The sequence below is a fragment of the Apis florea genome, unplaced genomic scaffold (genome assembly GCF_048593485.1).
Source record: "Apis florea isolate Af1SG1 unplaced genomic scaffold, ASM4859348v1 contig_3517_pilon, whole genome shotgun sequence".
NCBI classification, from domain to species: Eukaryota; Metazoa; Arthropoda; class Insecta; order Hymenoptera; family Apidae; genus Apis; species Apis florea.
In genome coordinates, this window is record NW_028256778.1 from 2,253,898 (window position 1) to 2,278,927 (window position 25,030).

The 25,030-nt window shown below is 20.0% G+C and overlaps 1 long non-coding RNA gene across 4 annotated transcripts; it reads left to right on the forward strand.

The window, feature by feature from the left end:
• Window positions 1–172: 172 nt before the first annotated feature.
• LOC147656677 (uncharacterized) lies at window positions 173–19,133 on the forward strand. Of its 4 annotated transcripts, none has more exons than XR_015294012.1 (6): window positions 183–282; window positions 2,554–2,590; window positions 11,204–11,372; window positions 11,457–11,664; window positions 11,746–11,908; window positions 18,920–19,133. It is a non-coding gene; the product is annotated as an uncharacterized LOC147656677 (long non-coding RNA). The 4 variants fall into 4 exon arrangements; XR_015294010.1 differs by lacking the exon at window positions 183–282 and adding an exon at window positions 1,061–2,473; XR_015294011.1 differs by lacking the exon at window positions 2,554–2,590 and having other exon boundaries at window positions 173–282.
• The last annotated feature ends 5,897 nt before the right edge of the window (window positions 19,134–25,030 follow it).

Here is a 25,030-nt window from a genome sequence, read left to right on the forward strand (position 1 = left end):
CAATATATTTTTTGAATTAATGACATAAAATATAACTTCTTTTGTTCATAATATTTGTAACATATATTTAATAGAGTATCTACACTTTGAATTATTTTTTATTTATAAGATGTCATATTTTCCTCATTATCTTTGCTTCAATTTATTTCTTGAATCCTTGTATATAGACTGTATCTATAACCATATATGATCTAAGGTTTTCACAATGATAAAAGTTACATCAGTTATTATTATAATCATAAGGTTTATATAAATATTTTGCATAATAAAGTTATGACTTTCGTAAGTGAAAGATACTGTGTGATATAGCGTGCAATTATTTTTAACAATGTGATAGTTTTTATGACATCAAAAATCATAATCAAAATTGTCATAATCGTGATTGATGAAAAATGATAACTTATCGTACATGGCTTTAAAAATTATAATTTACCATTATCATGAAAACGTAACATATGATAGAAAAAGTGTAAATTATAATTGCTCTCCTCTTTTACTTTTTTACGGTATCATAGAGCCAGTTATTTTATTTTATGTTGATTATTCTGTGTTCTTTATTATAGTTGTTTAGGTTATATTTATTAAAATGATATTGATATTTAATTGTCTTTATATAACTTTATCTTAATCTTAAATCTTTATCTTAAAGAGTAAATTATTTAAATTAAAATGATTTGATGATAGAGTAAGATTATTTATAATATTCTGTATATTTTGCGAGGATGAACAAGAGATATTAGAAAAAAAAATTGAAAATAAAGATTTATTATATATTATATATGTATTATATGTATTATATTATTGATATAATTAGTTTAAATATGTTTATAAATATATATTAATAACCGAAATACATTATCGGTATTTTTTGGCTTTTTTCTTCTAAAAATGATAAATAGTTGTTTTGATTAAATAAGATAATATCCTAATGTGTTATATGTTATATATTATGTAATATAGAAGAAAAAAAAATATTTTTTTGGTTATGCTTTCTTTATTTATTATATCAGAAGTTTCATAAAATTCAAATTAAAATATCTTTTAAAGTAATAATTTTTGTTTTTTATTTTAATAATTATTTTAATAAGTGATTAATTTTTTTATAAGAAATAATCGAATTTATTAAAAAATATATGATTTTATTTAACAAAACAAATTTTTTGTGATCTATCCTCTAAATGTCCATTTATAATAACATCATATTATATCTTCTTTTATATTTTCTTCCAACTTTTGTATGAAATATTTTTTCATAAAACGAATAATTCACGAATTATTCATAAAATCATTATATTATTCCTTATATAATATAATGTATTAATATATAATATAATAATATAATAACGAAGAAATAATAAATAATAAATAAGATATTAACTAAACAAAATTAAATTTAAAAATTCTCTATTACTATCATATTATAATTAATTCTTGTTCATTTTTTTCATTTACTACTACTAATAATTATATATGATGTTAATTATTTTTCTAGCACATCTTTGGAGATTGATTTTAGAAATAAACATAAAAGTATGTTTGATAATTTATTAGTTAAATTATAATTTATTATAATTTATTAATATAATATATTACTAATAATATAACAGTGATTTTGATGATAATTTTTGCTTATAGATATTAAAAAATTTATAATAAAATAAAAAACTAAAGAAATTAATTCAAATATAAATAAATAAGATAATACAGATATAAATAAATGTATTTATATATTATAGTGATATTTTAATTATATTTTTATATTTTTATTGTTATATTTATATTTTATGTTAAAAATTCTTGATTAAAATATTCATTGCTAGATGAGATATGGTATCTCTCAATGGTTTTGTTCATCTAAGTGTTATGAATATTATATAGTTTTCAACTGTTTATTCGGATTTTGAGAGGAATGTTTCAATGTAAAGAGTAAGAATGCTAAATTATTCTTGAATTAGCCAATTTTTGAAAAGATCCACATAAAATTGATTTTCTAAAGATTGATAAAATACTGATCTTTCATAGATATTATTTTTATCATCAATATAAATCTATTTTTTTTAGATAAGTCCAATTTTCGTTGATAATTAGGAAATGTTAATACAAATAAGGAATGATTTTTTAAATAATCTTTTAATCTTTTAAATAATCTTTAAAAATTTATAAATGATACATTTTGCAGTGAAGAAACTTATATATTTTAATGGATTGGCTAGTTTGGCTAGAAATATAAACAAACTCTAATTGTTTGATTTCTTTTATAGAAATAATATTTTTTATAATATAAATTCAAAATTATTTTAAATTTTTTATTGATTACTATTATTAGCAAAATTATAAATCAATCATATTGTGTTTTGTTGTTTAACATGAATGTTGGTTGAGATGAATACGATTAATATCTAAATCATATAGATCATATGATTTATATGAAATTGATAAGAAGCTTTTTGAATCGATTGTTTTAAGAAAAAAGGTAATAATTAGATTATTAGCAAGCAAATGCTATGAAATAGTTGTAATTCTGATGAAATAATAATTATTTTGATATTACAGATATTCTTTATTGGATATAGAATTTCTCAAATTTGAGGTAAGTTTGCCTCCAATACATTGAATTTTCATTAGATTAAATTAAATTTTAAAATTGAGATAACTTATAATTGGATAATTAATAATTCAATTACTATAAATTAATCTTATAATTGTGAAAAGTATATATATATATATATATATATATATATATATATATATATATATATATATATATATATATATATATATATATATATATATATATATATATATAATATTATATTATATTATATTAATATACAAATATATTGTACATCATATATTATATATTATATATTATATGAAATATATATATATATATATATATATTATATACTTCATTATATTTTTATTAGATAGAATCTTTGTTTAAATTATGCAGTAATTAAAAAATTAAATGTGAGACTAATTCAATATAGTATAGTATAACTATAAATTGACTAGAATATTATAATATTATAATATCCCAATACAATATTGTGATATCAAGTTTGCAATTATATCTAAAGTATAAAATTTAAGTAGTTAATCCTTTTTATATTATTAAATAAGGGATATATTACATGACTTTTACATATATAAAATTTAAATACATTGCATTAATCTTGAGAAACATTGAAAATTATAATATGTTCTGAATTATAATTTTATTAATCTAAGCATACAAAGCATCTAAAATGTAAAGATTAGATTAATATTGGATTATATTTAAACATTCATAACTTTTGATATTATGAAAATTAATATTTTTGAATTTTATGCATCAAATATTGTTAATAAATATAGATCATAAACTTTTTTTTCCTAAAATGAATTTTATTTTTTGAATAAATTTCATTTAATTTTCTTTTTTTTCATTGAACAATTAAACATTAATTTCTTTTTTAATTTGCAAAAATAGCATTTCTGTGTAGAATATTTACTTATATGTTTCATATTATTTTATCATATTCAAATCTTTTGGGCAAAATGCGAAAATTATTCATTTATAACCAAAGTCACTATAATGAAAGTTATGATGATTATTTCATATTAATTATAATTTTTCGTTTCGATTATTATTATATATTATTTCAATCAACTAATGTTTTTATATTTTATTCTCGCATTTCACGAATTTTTTAGATATTTCGTTTTCCTACTTAAACTTTTATTTCATAATATACAATTAATTATGAAATTAAATTAGATTATTTTGAATCATGCTTGTATTAATACTAAATACTATATTGTATCATCAAAAATTCATTAAGTTTTCTTCTATTATATTTTCATTTATCTTATTTTCGCTTCGACGAAAATATTTTTATATTTTTTCCATTATTACATTTTCAATTTAATTATTTTTTGATTAGTTTTTTTCTGTTCACACAATATAAAATTGTCCAAAAAAGTTTATCTAATCCATAATTGTTTTTCATAAAATGTGTAATTTATTCTTTAAAAAAATTTGCTTGAGTAATCTAAGAATTAAATATTACATAATAAAATAAAATATAAATGAAAAGTATATATATATATATATATATATATATATATATATATATATATATATATATATTTAGCTCAATTCTTATATTTAATTTTCACATTATAATTTATTTTGATATATTTTTTATTATAATACAATCGCGAAAATATTAAATTATCTGGATTAAATTTCATTTTTATATTTCTATTTAATAGAATTTATAACATTTTGAATCTAAAAACTTTTTTTTTTAAATAAAAAAAAATTAATTTATTGTAATGTATTTAAAAATTCCTGTAAGTTTATTTTTGTATGTAATATATTAATATACATTAATATATATTATAGTTTTAAATATAGTATAATAAATATATAATAATATATAATAAAGCTAATAAACGAACGCATGAATTAAAATAGAATTTTAAAATATGAAATTATATATTGCATATATATTGGATATGGAAAAAAGTATGTACAAATGTATAGTAATATAAAATATATATAAGTATAAAAATTATTCCGTTAAATCGATTTTTTAAAAAGTTCTAGACATTTGTATCATAACAATCATGCTATGTCAATACTTTTGTCCAGTATTGATTTGTAACAAATGTTAATGAATGTAAACAAACATTATCAGTTATATATCTACATATATAATATTGTTGTGTCCTTAAATATGACTTGTGAGATTTTCAGAGGAAGGCCAAAGTTCGGGAGTGTTGATTCAGCTCTAATAGACTTTGAAATGAAACTTTGAATTTTATTGAAAATTTTCTTTAAAAACGCGAATTATTTTTTGTTAAATTCTAATTGTGATTCCAAAATTATGTATTTGTCTCTTTTGATCGAATGTGTTTCTCTGACGTTGCTTCCAGTAGTCCTTTTTAACCCTCTATCTATTAAGTAAGGATTTTCAGGTAAGGAATCTTCGAGAAGGAATTGTATATAACGTTCTTATAATTCTCATTATAGAGTTTTAATAATCGATATTTTTATCGATAATTCGATAATATTGTCAAGAAATTGATAGCAGATAAAAATAATTGGATTTACAAATTTTTTTTATTTAGAATTATTATTAGATATTGTTAAAATTAATTTGGATAATAGTAAGGATATTTCATTAAATATTTGATATGTTCAAAACATAATTGAATAATAATATGAATAAAAGTAGCTGAAATAAACTATAATATAATTTTTTAAAAATTTTCATTCCAGCTAATTATAAATAACACTTTTACATGTTTTAATAATAATTTTGATTAAGAAAAAGTAAAAAAAGTAATCACTTTTATTTATTTGTAAATAATGTTACGATATGGATATTATCAAAAATTAATAAAATATTGATAACATATTAATAATTAATAGTTAATTCTAGTTCTCAGTGAACTATTTAGAATTTTGTTATTTTCTTATGATTTATATTATCTCATATATTTCGATTAAGCTGTTACAAACATAATATTCTGATCGATCTTGAAGTGCAATATGCTTCTCCTTTGAAAATACTTGGTTATTAAAATTATTAAAATGTTAACGTACATATCTTTAAAAATTACAATACATTTTTTTTTTGCATGTTAAAATATAATATGTGTAAATATAATGATATATATAGAATGTTAAAGGGAAATGTTGCTTGAAATTATCTCAAAAATGTTCAGTTTACGAATGTTCTCACATTTTTAGAATATTCTATTCTATTGTAATATAGAATAAGGATAATATACATATAATGTAAAATTTAATATAAAATAAGTAATTATAAAAAATAAGTAGCTTTACGAACATTTCTATCTTTACTATATATTTCAATTGTTTTTTTTTATGAAGTTCTTTTTATTTCAATGTTTTTTGAATTTTGTTTTTTTATGATATATAATATATTTAGAACACATATAACAACAATAATTAAAGATATTTTTGATATTGTAATAATATATATATATATATATATATTATTGATAAAAAATGATATCACAAAAAATGAATAAATTATAATATTTAATATACTTTCTTCAATGTATATCGTTGGAATTTGTGTTCGTTTCGGCTTAATAGACAATGTTACATCGCAATGTAACATTGAATGCTACGCGCTCTGTGATTGGCCATTGTTAATAATTCGTTAATAAAAGCGTAACGAAAATTTTTTCAAAGGAAAATATTAAATTTACTTCAAGAATCTTCAATTAATGTTTTCTCATTTTTGAAACATTCTGTATAATTGATGTAAATTCTATTGACCATAATTCTTCGATAGACATATTATTCATCATAAAAATCCAATAAAAGCTCTTAATTTCGTTATATTCAATTATTTAAACGTTGCATTAATATTTTCTATATGTTTTTATATTGTATTATATGTATTATATTTTTCTGTTTTTATATAATTTACTATTTGTGTGCGCTAAAAGTTTTTCTAATATTTCTTCTGTAAAAAACATTAACTATAACTTTAATCTTGCAGACTTTTTGATAGTTGCATAATTATAATTATACTTTGACATTTTCTAATTTTTGGTTTTTTGAGACATTTATATTTATGTCTATCTCTTCCGTAAGTAAAAATTCGTCATTTTCTAGATTCTAGTAACTTCTTGTTCTGAATCATTTTTAAAAGAATATTGTAACAATATTGTTTATGTTACCATAATCTTATATAATCAATTTTATCCTCGCTTACATCTATTTTCAAATAATTTATTTTGAAGACGAATAAACTTCTTCAGCCATTCATTATGATTATTTAAATCTTAAAATGATAATATTTTTTATGAAAAATCTATGCAGATATTTATTAAAAATATATAAAAATATAGGTTTTAGAAAAAAATTACCTATATAAAATTTACATATAAACTATAATATATTTTATGTCTTCTTCAGATTTGATTCTAGATTTATTTAATTTAATCTTGTGTCTTTATATCCAAAAATTTTTTTTTCAATAAGTTTTTTTTAGGATTGAGAAAATTTTTTATTTGTTACGAGAAAAATGTATATTAAAAATCTCAAAAATAAATGATTTTTATAATATTCATTTTTTCAATTTAAAAATTTCATTTTTTAATTTGATGAATTAAATTTTCAGATAAGTCTAATGTTAAATTATATGTTATATGTAGGTAATAATCTAATTTTTATTTTGATTTATATTATCTTCTATATTATAATTTCATTTTTTGAAATATACATTTTGTTTTAATTATTAATCTGAAATTATTCCAAAATCCTGAATTATAATATGTTATAGTGTATATGAGTTGTAAGTTAATCTCTAACTGGAATTATCTATGTACTGAGATACTATATTAATAAATTGTTAATTTATTATTAATATGAGAATTCGAATTGCAATGTTTTGGATTCTTAATTAATTTAATTTATAATTGAATCTTCCATGATTGCTTTATATACTGGATGAAGAACTTCATAAATGTATGTGTAACTGTGTAAAACATTTTCTCTCGACATAATACAGGATTTTGATTACAATAATTTTAATAAATAATTTTTATCTTTATTTTTTTCGTTAGTTCATTCAACTTAATATATATTGCTTGTTTAAGAGATTTTTCTTGTCGCATTGTTGATGCATATTTAGAATTATTATTCATGAAAAATACAATATTTCAGAGAATTTTATATCATTTAATCCCAATTCTATAATATTTAGTATATCTTATTAAATTAAACAATTGACTATAAATAACTTTTAAGTATTGCATAAGTTCTGTTTCTAAGCCTGAAAAATATTCTCTCAGACAAAAATCTTTAAATTTTTTATGTGATGGGAAAATTAAAATTAAAATGAGAGAAGTATTATTCAAAATATAAAATATTTTTTTTATTTTTAATCTTACTTAACCTTGAAGATTATAATCATAAATATAATAATAATATAATAATAAATTTATTTTGAATTCATAGTTTTACATGATGTACAGTATTCTATTTATGAAAATTTAAAATTATTTAATTGTGTAAAATAAATTTTTCCATATTTTTTCTAATATTTTTTTGTATTTATCACTTATAGAATAGAAAAATACTATTTAATATTTAGTATGAATATTGTATAAAAAAACAAAATATAATATATTATATTATAATAATTTAATAAAAATAGAAAATATAATCATAAATATTAACAATTTAAAATATGTATAATAGCTTATTTTACTATTTTAAAAAAATATATAAGTATTATAAGTATTATATTAACATATAAGTATTATAAAAAAAATACATTATAATATTAACATTTATAAATTTTATAATTTTGAATTTCTACAGCTCTTATAAACAGATCATCTCAGTTGTTGACCTAATTTCACTATATCTTTGTAAATTTTGTTTAATCATTATTAAATAAAACTTTGTGTATTTTTACGATATTTAACACAATTAATTTTTGATAAACTAATTCAGATATGTTTTATATATAGCTTTAGATATAATCCGAAGTAGTTATCGAAATGAATAATTTGCTATATAATGTCATTTTTCAATAAAAATGATCGAATATGATATATTATTATTTTAGAAATATTAGAAAAATTATTATTACTAATAAATTCAAAAATGAGCTTGTTATTCGTAATATATATATTACGATAATAATAATTTATTTTTTCATCAATAAAATAGTTAAAACATTTTACACATTTAGATTTATTCCGGATATTTCTAAAGGCTTATAAATATTGACGATACTATTGTACAATTCTTAATTGCATTCTATTTCTTCATAAAATGAATATCATTTAATAGATGCAATACATGAGATAATATTGTATTTTATAATAGCATTATTATCAGATTGACAATTATTAAAAATTGTTATTTAAATTTAATATCATATTTTTTCTAATAACTAAATGCACTGCTTTTACAAATTTCGATTGTAGATAAATTCGAAGAATTAAAAAAAAAGAATTCTAACATATCTGTTAATAAATTTCTAATATTCTATTCAAATTATCATGAAAGATATAATGCTTTTCTGTTTTAAATCATACCAAAGTTGTACAATGACATTTATTGATTGTCCTACAAAACAAGATGAAGTTTTTTTTAAATCAATCAGACATTTTCTCTCATTGTTATAATAAGTTTTTAACTAAATAATATAAATTAGAAATGGCGTTCTTGTTAGAATCATGATATTTAATTGTTTAAATTATCAAACAAATGATTGAAGATTTCAGAAAAATTAGAAGTGTGCAGTATTTGATTTTATGGAATTTATATAGAAGATTAAAGAAACTTTTTATTACTTGTAACACGAATTTATATTTCATTTTATTAAAATTATTTGATTTTATACGTTTTTCGATTAATTGTAAACCGCTTTTGCATTTTTATCATATTTTAAATTTTATAAAGAAATAACATCGCAGCAGGATATCTATGAGCCATTAATTTGGAAATTATATTTTAATCAATTATTTCTAATGCTTTTGAATTTTAGAAATTTAATTCTAATAAATTATTGTGTTAATAGAGACATTGGATTTTGTTACAGAAGTATCGTTTGAATTATAATTTAGAGAAATATAATGTAGAAAAAAATTCATTCTCAAATATGCTTAAATTACTATAATCATAATCTCATTTAAAATATTAAAATTAATAATTTGCAATCATCTTCGTTTAAACTTGCCAAAATGTATTCAAACATATTTGTAAATGTGGTGATACATCTTAATGATATATTTTAAATATTTATTTTGTCGATGTCACTTAAATATGAAAATCTAAATAACAATTTATTTTTTCTTTTAATAATTATTGTATTGTAAGATAGACATAATTTTTTATTGAAATTTCTGACAATTTGATATCGAAATTTATGATATTTTGAAAGGTTAGTTTCAACAAATATCGATAGAAACTTTTAGAAATGATAATTTTTCATTATTTTTCTTCTTTGAAGTAGTTTTATATTTTTTAGTTCTTAAGAGAATTTTTTCCAATAATATCGAAACTTGTCGCTTGATTTGTTAGATGATTTTGATAGCCAAATCTATAATTTTATATAATATTTATTATGTTATTTTTATTATTTTGACAATTTGAATGTATCATTTTGTTTTCTTCTTTGGTTCTTCTGTTTTCTAACTGATTTTAAAACTTTTTTTTTTTTATAACCTCATCTAATTTTTCTTTTCTCCTTTTTCTAATATATATATATATTTTTTTTTTTGCAATAACTCATTATTCACTGATTGAGTCTTCCAAATTGAATATAATATAATATAATATAATAATATATCATTTAATCAATTATTATTTTTCTTGTAAAATCGATTAGTTTTATATTTAATTTCAATCCATTTTCGAATAATTGTCGGAACTTGTACATTTTTCGATATAATTCAATTTCTTTTGAAGTGTTAAATCCTCTTTTTGAAACATAGGAATTAATTTTCTTCAAGATATTATATTTATTCTCGATAGATAAAAAGAATTAATTATTCTCGATTAAATAAAAAGAATTAAAATTAATAAATTTTCTGTATAAATTGTGATTATTGATATCTATCATATCTTCATTTACTTAATAACTCTAATAAATCGTACTCATTATCAAATTATTTATTAGATCTTCTATGGATAATAGTAAACAAAAAACTATAATGTCTAATAAATCTTTAAAATTTATCTTAATCTTATTATCTTAATATCTTAGCATTAATCGTTTTTTGCAATAACAAGGATATAATTTTTTGACTCTGATCTATAAAATCTCGATAGACAATCATTTCGTAATTGATTTAATCAAAATCTAATAGTATCACCTTTGACCGTTTCTTTCTTCATATTATCGACATATAAATTTCTACAAATTTCTATTCCGTTAAATTCATAATTCAGTTTTCAATCATATAGAGCTATACTGCTATCGTTTTCCTCATTCGAATTACTGCTTACTATACTGCTACTTTGTTGTCGTTGTTTGTCATTTATCAAATTGCTGACAAAATAATCTCTCTTTCTTAACCTTTTAATGTTTAAATTTATTTAAGTTACATTTATATATGATTTCGGTTATTCATAATATGAATAATTGCTCTTGTTTTTGATATAAATTGCAACATGTTTTAAAATACTATCTTGACACATATCCCTTTCTTTCAGAGTTGAAACAGTTATTGCGAGTCTGTATTTTGTTGAACCTCGTTCTCTTGTCCCAATTATTGGTTTTGTGTTTGCAATTGGCGTAACGATCAAGAGGCGAATTTATTCATCTCTTATTCTGTTTGCATCATGGAGTGATAAAAACAATTCATTAATTAAATACAATCTGGTAGTACATAATAAAATATGTTTAATATTATAATTTATTAATCAAATTTTACCATTAAAAATGATTCATTTGTTCGTTGGTAAGTTTCAGGAAGAGGAGAATACATGACGTTATCCCCACTATTCCTAGATTAAGCCTAGATGTATGTCACGTGACTAGGCATCCGGCAAAGCCAAGCGTCATATCGTGTCTGCAATTGTATTTGGAATTTATTGTGTTTATTATTATTTTAGAAAATATAAGATAGAAAACGCTATTTTATTGTATGATTAATGAATTTTAATCTTAAACGGTATCGTTCCTATCTTATTCATCGACATATATAGATATACGTATCTTTATATACGTTTATTAATATACCTTATTGAAATAGATTATTCGGTGGTCTCGTCTTCGATGTCCAAGGTGATGGCGTCCTTCATATATGTATTTTTTCGGCGCAATCTTTGACAATCTTCTGAACAACATATTTTTCTGGAATTGGATCAAGAACTTTTCCATGAGTTATCGTAGTTCTATTGCTTACCATAAAACCTGTAAGTATAATTCTTTAGATTTCCAGCAATTTAAGAAAAAAGGGAAGAAATACCTGTTTTTTTTTTTATTACTGTATATCTTGTGGAGGTTTTAAATTTTTTTGCCAAGTTATTTTTAAGATAGATTTTTCTATACGCGTCACCATGCTTACGATTTATACTTCATTCGTAATTAGTTCGTCAGAAATATAATTTCTTATATGATGTATAGATTTATGGTTGCGTTTGATGCATTAAAATTAATACAATAAATACTTTTGTTTTTTAAGAAGCGAATATTAAATATTTATGTTTATGCATGTATCTAACTAAATCAATTATCGTTGAAATTTGATCAAGTTGAATTATTTACGGCTACGAACAAGATACATGAAAATCTATATTAAATATGTAGTGAATAATCCTTTATAATATCAATAAGGATTATAAAAATTATATATTAAAACGAAAGTATAGATGGAAATATCGAATAAATTGCAAAGATAATATAAATATTGTTTAATTATATTTATATTCATCTATAAATATATAATAATAATTCACATATAATATTACTTTTAATAATATGATGATAATATATTTTTTTTATAATTTATATTGTTATATTTCTTGCAATATAATTTTTTCTCCATTGTATTAATCCTTGCAAAATATTAAAATAAGATGGAAATTTATCATATATTTTAAAATCCTATATAAATACTTTTGATCTAGTCAAAAGTAATATATATTTCTAAGGAATACTTTCTAAGTTATAATTTTATAATAATAATAATTTTATAATAATAACTTAGAATTATAAATAATTCTAAGTTATATAATATATTTTTTTAATTTTTTATTGAAAAGTATTATTATTAAGATATTCATGTAATAAATTATGCAAATAAGATTAGTTAATCAAATCTATTGTTTCTGCTGAATAAAATATTCTAAATTTTTGATTCTGATAATCTCTATATAATTGGTAATTATTGCTTTTGAGATTTTTTTCAAATCTTCAAAATGATTTTTCAATAAAAAAAGAGAATTTTTCTATATGATACCTCATGATTAATTTTATTATGATGATATAATATAATAATGATAATATTATTACTCTTTTTTTGCCATAAGATAATAATAAATTTAATAAATCATAAAATAACAAATCATAGAAAAATAATTTAAATATTATACGAATATGCTTCCCATTTTCTTCCAATTATAATTCAAAAAATTCCATTTTAATCCATTTTAATAAATAAATATAAGAAGTTAATATAAAAAGTTATAAAAAGTTATATTGTATGTGACGTCTAACTTCGATGAATGGAATATAAATGGTAAAATAGACATAATGCTTATAAGAATTCTATTTTTACAATAGTTAAATTTTGATTTTGATGTAATTAAATTTTGAATACGAAATATTTATAAAAAAAAATTTATTATATTATATTATGTTATGTCATTATATAAAGATATAATATTTTAATATATTAGGTATAGAAATGTATTCTTTTCGATTTTTGAAAAATAGAAGTTTTATTACAAAAAAAATACAATACTTCAATTATTGAAATATTGTTATTATTATCAATATGACGCCATTTTTTCGATAACTTCGGAATCCTGCCACGATATAAATGCGGTGATTTTAAATCAATAAATTTATCAAGGCATTTTCACACATTAACAAGTATTCTAAAATGTGTATAAAATGTGTTAAGTAATATTGTAAAATCTAAATAAATGAAAATCAGAGGAAATCATATTTTTTTAGTGAATAGCATATATATATAATTCATGCAGTATAAAATAGAATCCAATGAAAAGATAGTGGTCGATATGAACTTATTGTGAGAAAGAATTTAGTTCACATCTATCTTAATTAAATTGTGATTTTTTTTTTTTTTTAATTTTATAATCCAAGTTAAAGAGTTATTATTGGAAACAATCAATAAATTCTGTTTCTTCTAAGAATTTCATAATTCTCAGTACGATATTTCATTGTTTGCAGTCAATAATAATGATTTATTGTATCAATATTGCGAACAGTGATGTTTAATGACGTTTTGTTAAACAAAATCTATTTATGATTTTTTATGTTTTAGATTGTCATATAAATTCATTTATTATTTCTTTCTATAATGATTTAATTTTTTCTACCTATAATGATTTAATTTATAATTATTGAAATTTTTGAAAATTTGATTGAAATTTTAAAGATAATTTCATTGCATAAAAACAATATTTACGAGAAGGATTTTGACGATTCGAAAATTATGATGGATAATACATCCCATCCAAGTTGCAAAATCTTTTAATAATTGAATTTGTGTCGAGATAGAAAATTTTTTTATTACCTAATTGTTTACTTGATTTTAATTGACGACAATATACATTTAAATCAATCATTTCAGCAGCTTAGTAGCTGCTCGAAAAATACGATTCTATTTCAAATCAATTATACAGACAGCATAATCTTTTTTTGATAAATATTCATCTTTGATGTTGATTGAGATTATAAGATATAAGATTATAATTTTTAATTTGATTCCATTACTTCAATCGATTTTTGAATTATTCAATACTGTATTTTTTCTATTACATTAGACAAAGATATGTCACGTGACTAAGCGTTCATTATGTCACGTGACGTATTTCTATCTAATATAACAGTAGAAATGAAAATATTGCAATGTGTTCTGTTCTTGCAAATGATGAAGCTTATTATCTTCTTAGAACGGCAATTCTGCTTATACAAATTATTGGAATAAGAAGCGAATAAATATTTGGAAAAATGTTACAAATAATTCTATATAGACATTGAGTTTGAGCAAACAATTTATGAAACATGATCAGATATGAACATTTATGAAACATGATCAGATATGAACATTTCAACTGCAAGTAAAATAGCAAATTGGTCTGTGAACAGCGAACAATGTTCATTCGAGAAGCAGCATATACATTAAATGACCTATTTGTCAATGTAAACATGTTATTTTATTTTTTTTACATAACATAATTTGACCTATAATCTGTAATAATCTTTCTTTAGCTGAAATTATTATTCGAAAATTCGTATCCCTGTTTAATATTTGTGGTCTAATTATGTTAAATAATTTCTCGCCAAATATATTAAATAAATCTTCATATGACATGCTTGAAAAGCCTATTTCGTTTTTTCAGTATCTCATTAAGACGATTTTTTTTTTATATTCTATTTCACTTTGTTATCAAATATGAAATTAAGCAAGAGATCTAGATTTTTAAATATTCTTTTAAGCTTCGAAATTCTCTTATACAATCTATAACTAGATACCATGCACGCATTTTTAATTTTTAATGCATTAATTAAATTTGAATTAAAAATTTCAAAAATTTAGTTAATTTCAGATAAGATAGTCAATATTACTGAATCATCTAATAATTGTCACTGAATTAGGCATTGTATTATACAATGAAAGCGAAATAATATTTCAATATATATATTAATTTGAAAATTTAAAAAAAGATATTTTAAAAATGGCTAATTTTGCGTTGAAAAATTCATTGACATTAGACATTGTTCAGATAAATTCAGAAAATTCAATATCTCTAAAATTTTGTATCAGGAAAAGAGAATTACATTCAAAATTTAATAATATTTTTAAAAATGAAAACATATTTTTGCAAATATGATGTATTAAAATTGGAATAAGTGTAAAAGTATAATTTTTTCTATAATTCATTAATTGCTTTAATAATAATTTCTACTAAGGATATACGTGTTTATACACGAAATTTTATACTTGTTTAAATCACAAACTAATTTATTCTATATTTTATTCGTAATTTCACATTTAAAATAAAGTTTAAATTCTAACCACTATAAATATTGTAGTCTTATTTTTGCGCTGAATTGGTAACATTGAGAATAATATTAAAATGGCTGTTCTAGAGTCTTTAAATCTGGAATAAAAATTTTATTGAATCTTATGTCTATCTCATTTTTTTTATATTTTATAGTTATATATTATTATTGATGATATATAAACTTATATTATATACAATGTTCGATTGGTAAACAGTAAATAATGATCTTTGTTTTTGAAAATGAAGAAAGACATTAAAAAAAAGTGATCGTCACATTTTTTTCTATGTATTGAAGAAAAATATTGACTCTCATTCAGTTGAGTTGAATTGGTAATTATACACGATAACGTATATTGAACTAACGAGAATTGCATAGTGTTTAACGGCATAGTAACGAAACAACTAATTGCAACTATATTGATTCAATAGGAGCATCACAATTGTAAGATGTTGTATTAAATTGAACATTTTTAAAATATTTACTTCTTTATTTCTACATTTTTTTAATCATATTATATTATTTATTTAATTATAATTAGAATTATCTAGGATATGCTTATTATGCTAATATATATGTATATAATGTATATCATGGATTTAAATCATAAATTCTTTAAAAACTTTTATTTTTAACTATATTATATGGAAATCTATTAACACTATATTATGACTATACAATATTCAATTGATAAAATAAATAATATTTTATTGAAAGAAAAAGTTAAAAGAAGAGAATACAAAAAATAACTATTTTGTTATTAAAAAAAAATTATGATTTTTGATTTTATGATTAGCAATTATATAATTATATGATATTATGAGCTATGCTACGCATGAAATTGGAGCCATCTTGCGGCCGTAATGGATATTTCAGTGAGTTAATGCCAATCGATCAAAAGTTTAAGATATTCATAGTATATTGAATCTATATTGAATAGAATTGTTCACGAATAATTCGTGAGCAGTAATATGGATCTGGCTATAATATTTGAATAATCTGGATATAATATATATATATATTTTCTAGTATACTTAATATATTAATTAAATTAATTATAATTATTTTTTTTAATTTTTTTAATTCAGTTGAAATCAGTAATGATAGAACTCCAGATTTTAATAATAATACAACATTATTATTTATTAATGGGAAAAAATGATTTTTCAACGATCAAAAATAGTCAAATTTTCCTTTCATAATTTTTTTACAAAAAAAAAAAATCATGAATTAAAACATATATTTATCAAATAGTAACTACAAGATATTTAAAATTATTTTTTTAAATTTGATTTCAAAAATAAGGAAAATTATAACATTTAAACGTTTAATTTTAGTTTCGTTAAATATTATGTAATTCAAATACATTAATATAAATACATGATATAATGAACAAACTGATCGAAAGCATAAAAATCAAAAAACAATCGAAAAAGCCTACATTATTATACATTTTTATTTAAGTTTTAATTATTTGTAACATGAAAACATATCAATATATAACAGTTTATTTTTAATAGTTTTTAGAAGATAATATAGTAAAAAAAAATTGTATCATACGATAATACTAATAATTTCATCTTTTTAGGCATTAATAAGAATCTGAATATTTTTTAAATTCTTTTGTTGCATCATTTTTCCTGGTTTTGTTGTTATAATCCAGTTTCATCTATGTTAATCTCTAGTTTTTGTTTCAGTTAATAAAATCCTTAATCCAGATTATTCATTTTTCTAATTAGAAGAATCTAAATCGTGTTTAATTAAATTATTATTCTTAAGAAAAATTCGCAAAGGCATATAAAATTTGCAATTTTACCTTAATTTTTTTAATGCTAATACAGAAAATCGAAGGTCATTTTCTATTTGCTGTCCTTTATTAATTTATTCATTATCAAATCATATTGTATATTTCTAGCGTGTTTAGAAGTAGCTTAAAATATGGATCATTTCATCATTGTACATTTTTAATGAATACAAATCATTTTTGAACAATAAACGTTCGCAAATTAAAATGAAAAGTTAAAATTAATCGCATTTATATCTTGCAAGCTCTTTCTTCTTATTAAAATTGTGTTTTGTTATTTTTTTTTTTTTTTTGCACATGTATAAACTGTCTTTAGAAATTGAAGCATCATTTTTTCTAATACAAGCAATTTTTTTTCTTTCAATTAGAAGGATTTAAATCGCTTTTAGTTAAGTTATTATTAGCTAACTCATCTAATAAAATTTGCATTTCTATTTTTATCTCTTAATGCTACCGCAGCAGATCGTAGGTCAGTTTCTTCTTGCCTTTATCTTCAAATGTTCTTTATTTGATTTTTTATTTTCTTATATTTTGCATCGTTTTCTATTAACATATATTATATATATTATATTATATATATATATATATATATGTTTATTGAATTGAATAAATAAGTTTTAATCTATTGGCACAATATTTTATCTCAATGTATTGAGAAAAAAAGCATTCTCTTAAATAAGTTAAATTGTTTGCTAATGATTTATTTAAAAATTAGAATAAATAAAAAAAACGTGCTTATTTTTTTTTAGTTGTTGATTATACTTTTTTTTTTCTTGTTAAAACACAAAATCTTAACAAAAATTTTTATGAACATCTTAACCTTTTTCAAAACAGTACATTACATATTAAAACAATTTTAAAATTTCAATATTTCAACATAAGAAAATAATTTGGTAGATAAACTTTTACTGCCATTTATTAAATAAATTCTAAAATAAGTTATGTTTGTTTTGCATTTTATTTCATTTGGCATTTTTCAATTACTTTATGAATATTTCAAAAAATAATATAGTTTAAACTAATTCAACCATCAATCATATCAAATCTTCAATTTACATCTAGTGCCTATTATTTTATATCTGTATTTTATATCTGTATTGTGAATAATTATCATTTATTGAAATTATTCGAAGCTTGTCGAAACGAATTTCATCTCCATTCTTTTTTCTCTTTCATTCCAGAATTGTCATGATCATATATATTTTATAAATTTCAAATTCTTCTTTCATCACGAGAATATTTCATTCAATTCGAAGTTTTCCATATTTATTTTTGAGATAAAATCCTCATCATTATTCTAAGCCTTTTTTATCTTTACTTCTATATCCAATTATCCTATTATTTACATTGTTCTTTACATTTTCAGAAATATATTTACGAGACGAGTTATGGTATATGTATACACGTATGATAATGGACGCATCGAAAGGATAGAATTGGCTGAGTTTTCAAATTCCCATATTAGAAAATAAAAAACTACAAACACCATTTTTAAACAACAATTTATCCAATAGCATAAACTTTCTTGTACAGAAAATTAATAATATAAATAATGATAAATAAAAATAGTTCAAACAAAAGAAGTTATTATTAATTAATATTTCTTTATTTAGAATATATGCTATGCTTAGATAGAGATTGAGATTTTTCGAAAGTTTTTTTGCTTTTTTATTGAGATGAAGAGTATTTTTTTTATTGCATGATCATTTTGATTGAATAGATAATACAATATACTCTCAGTCATGCCAATCAGTCGTGCTTTAATCTCCTAGATATTTGTCAATTTTACATTTCTTTTGTTTTACATTTCTTATTGCATTTCCTATAATCGATATTTCCAAGTTTATTATTCGAAATTTATAACTTAAATTTATTTTGCAGAAATATCTCTACACATAGTAAGAGATAAATAAGAATAACGCTTGGCAGCGATGAATACACTTATTCTTATTGAATCTTAGTTTTCTTTTTGTCTTATATACATCATGTTTATTGTTATTTTGGAAAATAAGATGTGGAATGTTATTTAATCGATTAATGAATCTGTTACAACGAATTATAGTTCAATATTTGAGGAACAATATTTGTTCATTGTAATTAATACTGAATTGCAATTATAAATTCTTGTTGAACACAATAAATATGGCAAAACTCTTAATAAATCACAAGAGCATTGAAGTATAAAAGAATATGAAATACAGTATGTATATATATATGCATTTAATAAAAATGAAAAATTTTCAGGAGTAGAATATTGATGATTGACAAAATTCAGAAAACTAAAAATAAAATTATAATAATAAGAAAATAGAAGAAGAAAAAATGAAAGTAGTTACTAAAAAACATAACAGTGTTATATTATGTAATTCAGATTTTGAATAGCAAGAGCAATAAGTCATAATGAAGAAATTACAAAGGTAAAGAGAATAGACAATTAGTGTGGAAATAATAATACATGATTTAATATAATATAACATTAAGATTATAAATATTTCTTTCATTTCTTTTTTCTTATATAAGATTGTATTTAAAAATCAAATATTCTTTAATAATATTGTTGCATTTCAATTTAATAGCATAGTTATTGATTACTAATTAGATTATTGTCAGTAATTTATAAGTTTTGAATTTTCTCAAGAAATTGAATGAAACTTAATGCCGAGGAAGAAATTTCATTTATTTTTTGTTGTGTTTTTTAGATTATGCCTATTGCTGATAATTTCTATGAATTGAAAAATTTGATAAATCTTATTGGCCTTAAATAGATAATAAATATATTATCAAACTTTCAAAATATTATCAATCGAGAGGAATAGTTAGAAGATACTTTTTCGACCATCTTGTTATACCATATTATTTCATTGATATTTATTTTTATTATATTGTTTCATTATTGGTTTTTTAATACTTTAAAATAATTCAAAAATAAACGAATTTCGGAAATAACGAATCATTTGGAAATAATCAATTATTTTTGAAAATACAAATTTCTTTCGTACAAAAATATCGTACAAAAATATTATATTATATTATATTAATTATAATTAAATATATTAATATTCTATAACATATTTCTATATTTTATCTTATATATTTCTAACTTCTCTTAATTTATTTTATATTGAGCGATTTTTGTTAATTGATTAATAATTTTATTCCATTCAATTTTATTTGAAATGTTTTTGAACGTTTCATTTTCCAATTCATTCCAAATTTTCAGTAAAATGGAAATTAAGGATCTGTTTTCAAAGTGTATACTATATTATACATAATCCATGTGACAACATTATATATTCTTCTGGAGATAAAATTTAGGCGGCAAATTTAATTTTTCTGCATTTTTTAAGAATTATTTTTTATAATATTTCAATAAATTTCTGCATGTATTAAGTTTTCAATAAACAAAAGTCAGATGAGAACATGCATATCCATATACAGACTCCACTACCTCTATGTTTAAAATAAATAAACATAAAAACTATAAATTAGAGATTTTTCAAATTTGATTATGATATGTTTTTTTTTTCCAAACCAATGTTCGATTAGTTGATATAAATACATTGAATTTATTTTCATCAAGAAATAGTTAATCTCAAACTGTTTTTATTAGAAATATTCTTTGTCAAATTTTTCTATTAATTTTCTTTTTATTAATTCGCTAAATCTTGCGAATTGATTTTTTTTGTATAAAATTTGTCGTGTTCATGCAAGTTTAATACAATTTTTTTCCCACATGAAATGACTTAATGCATATTTTATATAATTTGAATTTTTGAATAAGAATACAAAAAATCAATTATATGGGATAAAAAAGTCATGATAAACATTAAAACAAAATATTTCAACAAAATTTTAATTAATGTGTTGCTATCTATGAAAAAATATAAATAGAAAAGTAATTTTTATCTGTTGCATAATCTTAATACAATAATAAAGCAAAATAAAAATAACATAATTGGTGTAGAATGTAATAGTGAAGAATCAAACATACCTGGTACATTTTATGCTAAAATAACACATCAGAGTTCTTGTGATTTTATTTGTAAGTTTTCTTTTTTTTTTAAATATCTTATTTAGTTTCTTATATCGATTGTATTCATTTGATTATGAATTTATCATTCAAATTAATTTTTAAAAAGAGCGGTAGATGGCGCCAGGTGATCCGTCGATGTGCTTCTAATATCGAAATTACAGATGTTTGTAACTATTAAGTTTATGAAAATAGAGTGTATTGGGAAGGATCTTGTTCGGAAAATTCTTGTAACGGAAAATCAACATTATCATTATTTTCAATAATCATTTTATTGATTTTTAGCATTTCAATTACCATATTTTTCTTATAAAAATATAAGAATACAAAATATATCGAAGATGATACATAGTCTATACATACATAATCTATACATAATAATCTATACATAGTCATAAATATTTAATTATTTAAATATTTTTTAATATATTTTCTTCAAAAAATATTTAAATATTACTAAAATAATTATGTTTAATTTTAATATATATTTTAAAATGAAAAGATAATTTTCTATATCATAAATTAGTCACTATTAAGACATATTATTATATAAAGATATTAATATCGCAGAATCACCATTATTTGTAATTAATTGAAAAATTAATTTTTGCAAAATTTCTGAACGCATTAATTATAACACTTTTTAATTTCGCCCTATTTCGAAATTATCGGTTTTATAAATTTTTCTAATTATTTTATTTCCATCAAAAATTACCTGAATACCAAGAGAAAAAAATTTAACACGTACAAATTGAAGTTTTAACATTTAAAATTGATTTACATTCTTACTTTCAATTTCGATTCCTGTTTATTCATATGTGATCTTGCAATATAATATTATATTTTATCATATTTATAATAGTTTTTAATGTTTGTACTATGCCAATAATTGTATATCATTATAGATTCTGTATTAGATTTTATTACTTTGCTTTTACGGTTTTTGTAGATTTAAGAATGAACTTACTTCTTTATTATGGAATTAATGAACAAATTGTATTATCCTTATGTTAATGTTATTTTTGCAATTATTAAAATCGTTTTGTCTTGGTTTACACATCTTAGAATATAATTTTATATTTAATTAATATTTAATATATAATTTTATAACTTTTATAATTTCTTTGATTGAAGATCGTTATTTAATGCATCTTTTCTTTCACTATCAGCCATATAACAAATTATTCGATTAGTTATGTTAATATTTAAGTGACCTTTCAAAAATTAATTCTCAGAAAAGCACTGATTTTAAAATTATATGTCATCAATTTTTGTTATACTTTTCTGTTCGTTTATAATAATAATTAAATGAATAATTAATAATGATCAAAAAGAAAAAAATTAATAATTCTGAATTGCTTAATTCTATTAAATATTTCCATATTACGGACATTTTATTGGTGATTAAACCGCAAATAACATTTTTCACATATAAATATTTCAACAATTCATCATATTATGTTGTTAAAGTTAGAAATTCGAAAAATTTCATTGATATCTGATTGATATGATATCTGATTCTGTTTTAAAAAATTCTAATCGTGAATCGTGTATCATTGAATTTCTTCGAAATCAATAAGAAATATCAACATATAATCAATTATAAAAGTATTTGATATAGTTTTTAATGTATATACTTTGAATAAAAAAAAATGTCTTATACAATATTATAGTTGGTAACAAAAATATAAAACTATTCATTTGGTATTTATATCTATTTAAATAATAAAAAAGAAATAAAATAAACTTACAAGTAATTTTATAGTCACAAAAATGTTTCAAAAAAATTCTATAGTCAAAAAAATATACTTAAAAAATTTATAGTAATATAATTAAAATAATAATTCTAAATAATTAAATGTACAAATTTTTGTTACATATATAATAATCCATTTTATATTTTATTTTTATCCATTTCATATTTTGATTGAGTAATGAATTTATCACTTTCCTTTAATGTATATTGTTAATTTTTACTTGTTCAATGAACTTTCTACATAAAAATATAATTCTATAAAACTCGTTACTTTATTATGATAATTCAAATTTAATTACAATTATAAGTAAAATTCATACATTGTAATTCATGCTTCTTCATTAATTTTCAAACTATATTCAGTTTTTTTTTCGAATATAAAAGAAAATAAAAAGTAATAACATGTATAAGAAAAAGTTTCAAAATTGAAAACTCTCATTCTTGGACTTATTTTAAAGTCAGTATGATATTAAAGAATTTTGTTGCAAGTCTAAACAAATAATTATAAATTTTAACTAAATTTATAAAATAGATTATCTGTATAAATTATTTACTAGATTATTTAAGTGTTATTGTGTTTTCATTGAATTTGATTCTGAAGTAAATTTCTAAAATTATTTCTGACATACCACAGAACATGATGCAAAAAATTATTGACTGCAATGCTCTCTTCTTCTATTATATGATTTGGCTATTAATTATTATATCCTAAAGTTCAATACTATACATTCAGATTGATTTGTTCATGGTTCTTCATGTTAAAAGTTTGTTTGTTACGTTTAGTTTTTTAGCACAGAATTTCTTCATGTTAAATAACTTATGTTTCTCTTTTTAAGTTTGTATTTAATTTTTTATCTATGATATTTAGTTTTCTATCCAAAAAAACTTTAATTATGGAATAATATTATTATCTAGAGATACGATAGAAGCTATTTATTTATCTATGGTTGGATTTTTCTTCATTTATTTTTATTTTCCATTAAACCAAGATTGGAGTTTCGATCAAATATATCTAATTTTAATGATATATACAATGTCACACTAATGTTTTTTTTAGAAGAAAAAATTTAGAAGAAAAAAATATTTCCACTGGCATTTAAAGGAACAAAAAAAAAAAAAAAGAACTAATGCAATTTCAAGACAAATAATGAAAAATAGTTCAATTCAAGAAATACAATCATAACAACAATCACACGCAAAGATAATATAATTTTATGAAATCCTATTCAATAAATGAATGTACAAAATTGGCAAATATCCCAACAAAATCTACTCCATTAATGGGAATTTACGTTACAAATTATATATCTGGAATATAAAGAATTCTTACCAAAAATTTCCAAAATCAAAGGCTAAAATAATAAATAATTATTTATTCATCCACTTAACGGATGATATTGTATGTATTCAAAAACAAAACTGAAACTTCAATATAATGAATATAATCAAAGAAATAATTCATGGATGGCAATCTAAATAAGTTTTATCCAGAGATTGAAAAATCGTTCACCAAACTGGAAAAAATATTCATATAACGAAATAAACGAGTGACAACAAGAATATTGAAAATAATTACAAATTCATGATTAATAAATAACATTTGAAGTATAAATGGACATTTGCTCCAAAATTTATTTCTAAATAAATTATTTGAAATACAATATCTCAAATAAATTTTAACGAAGAACATT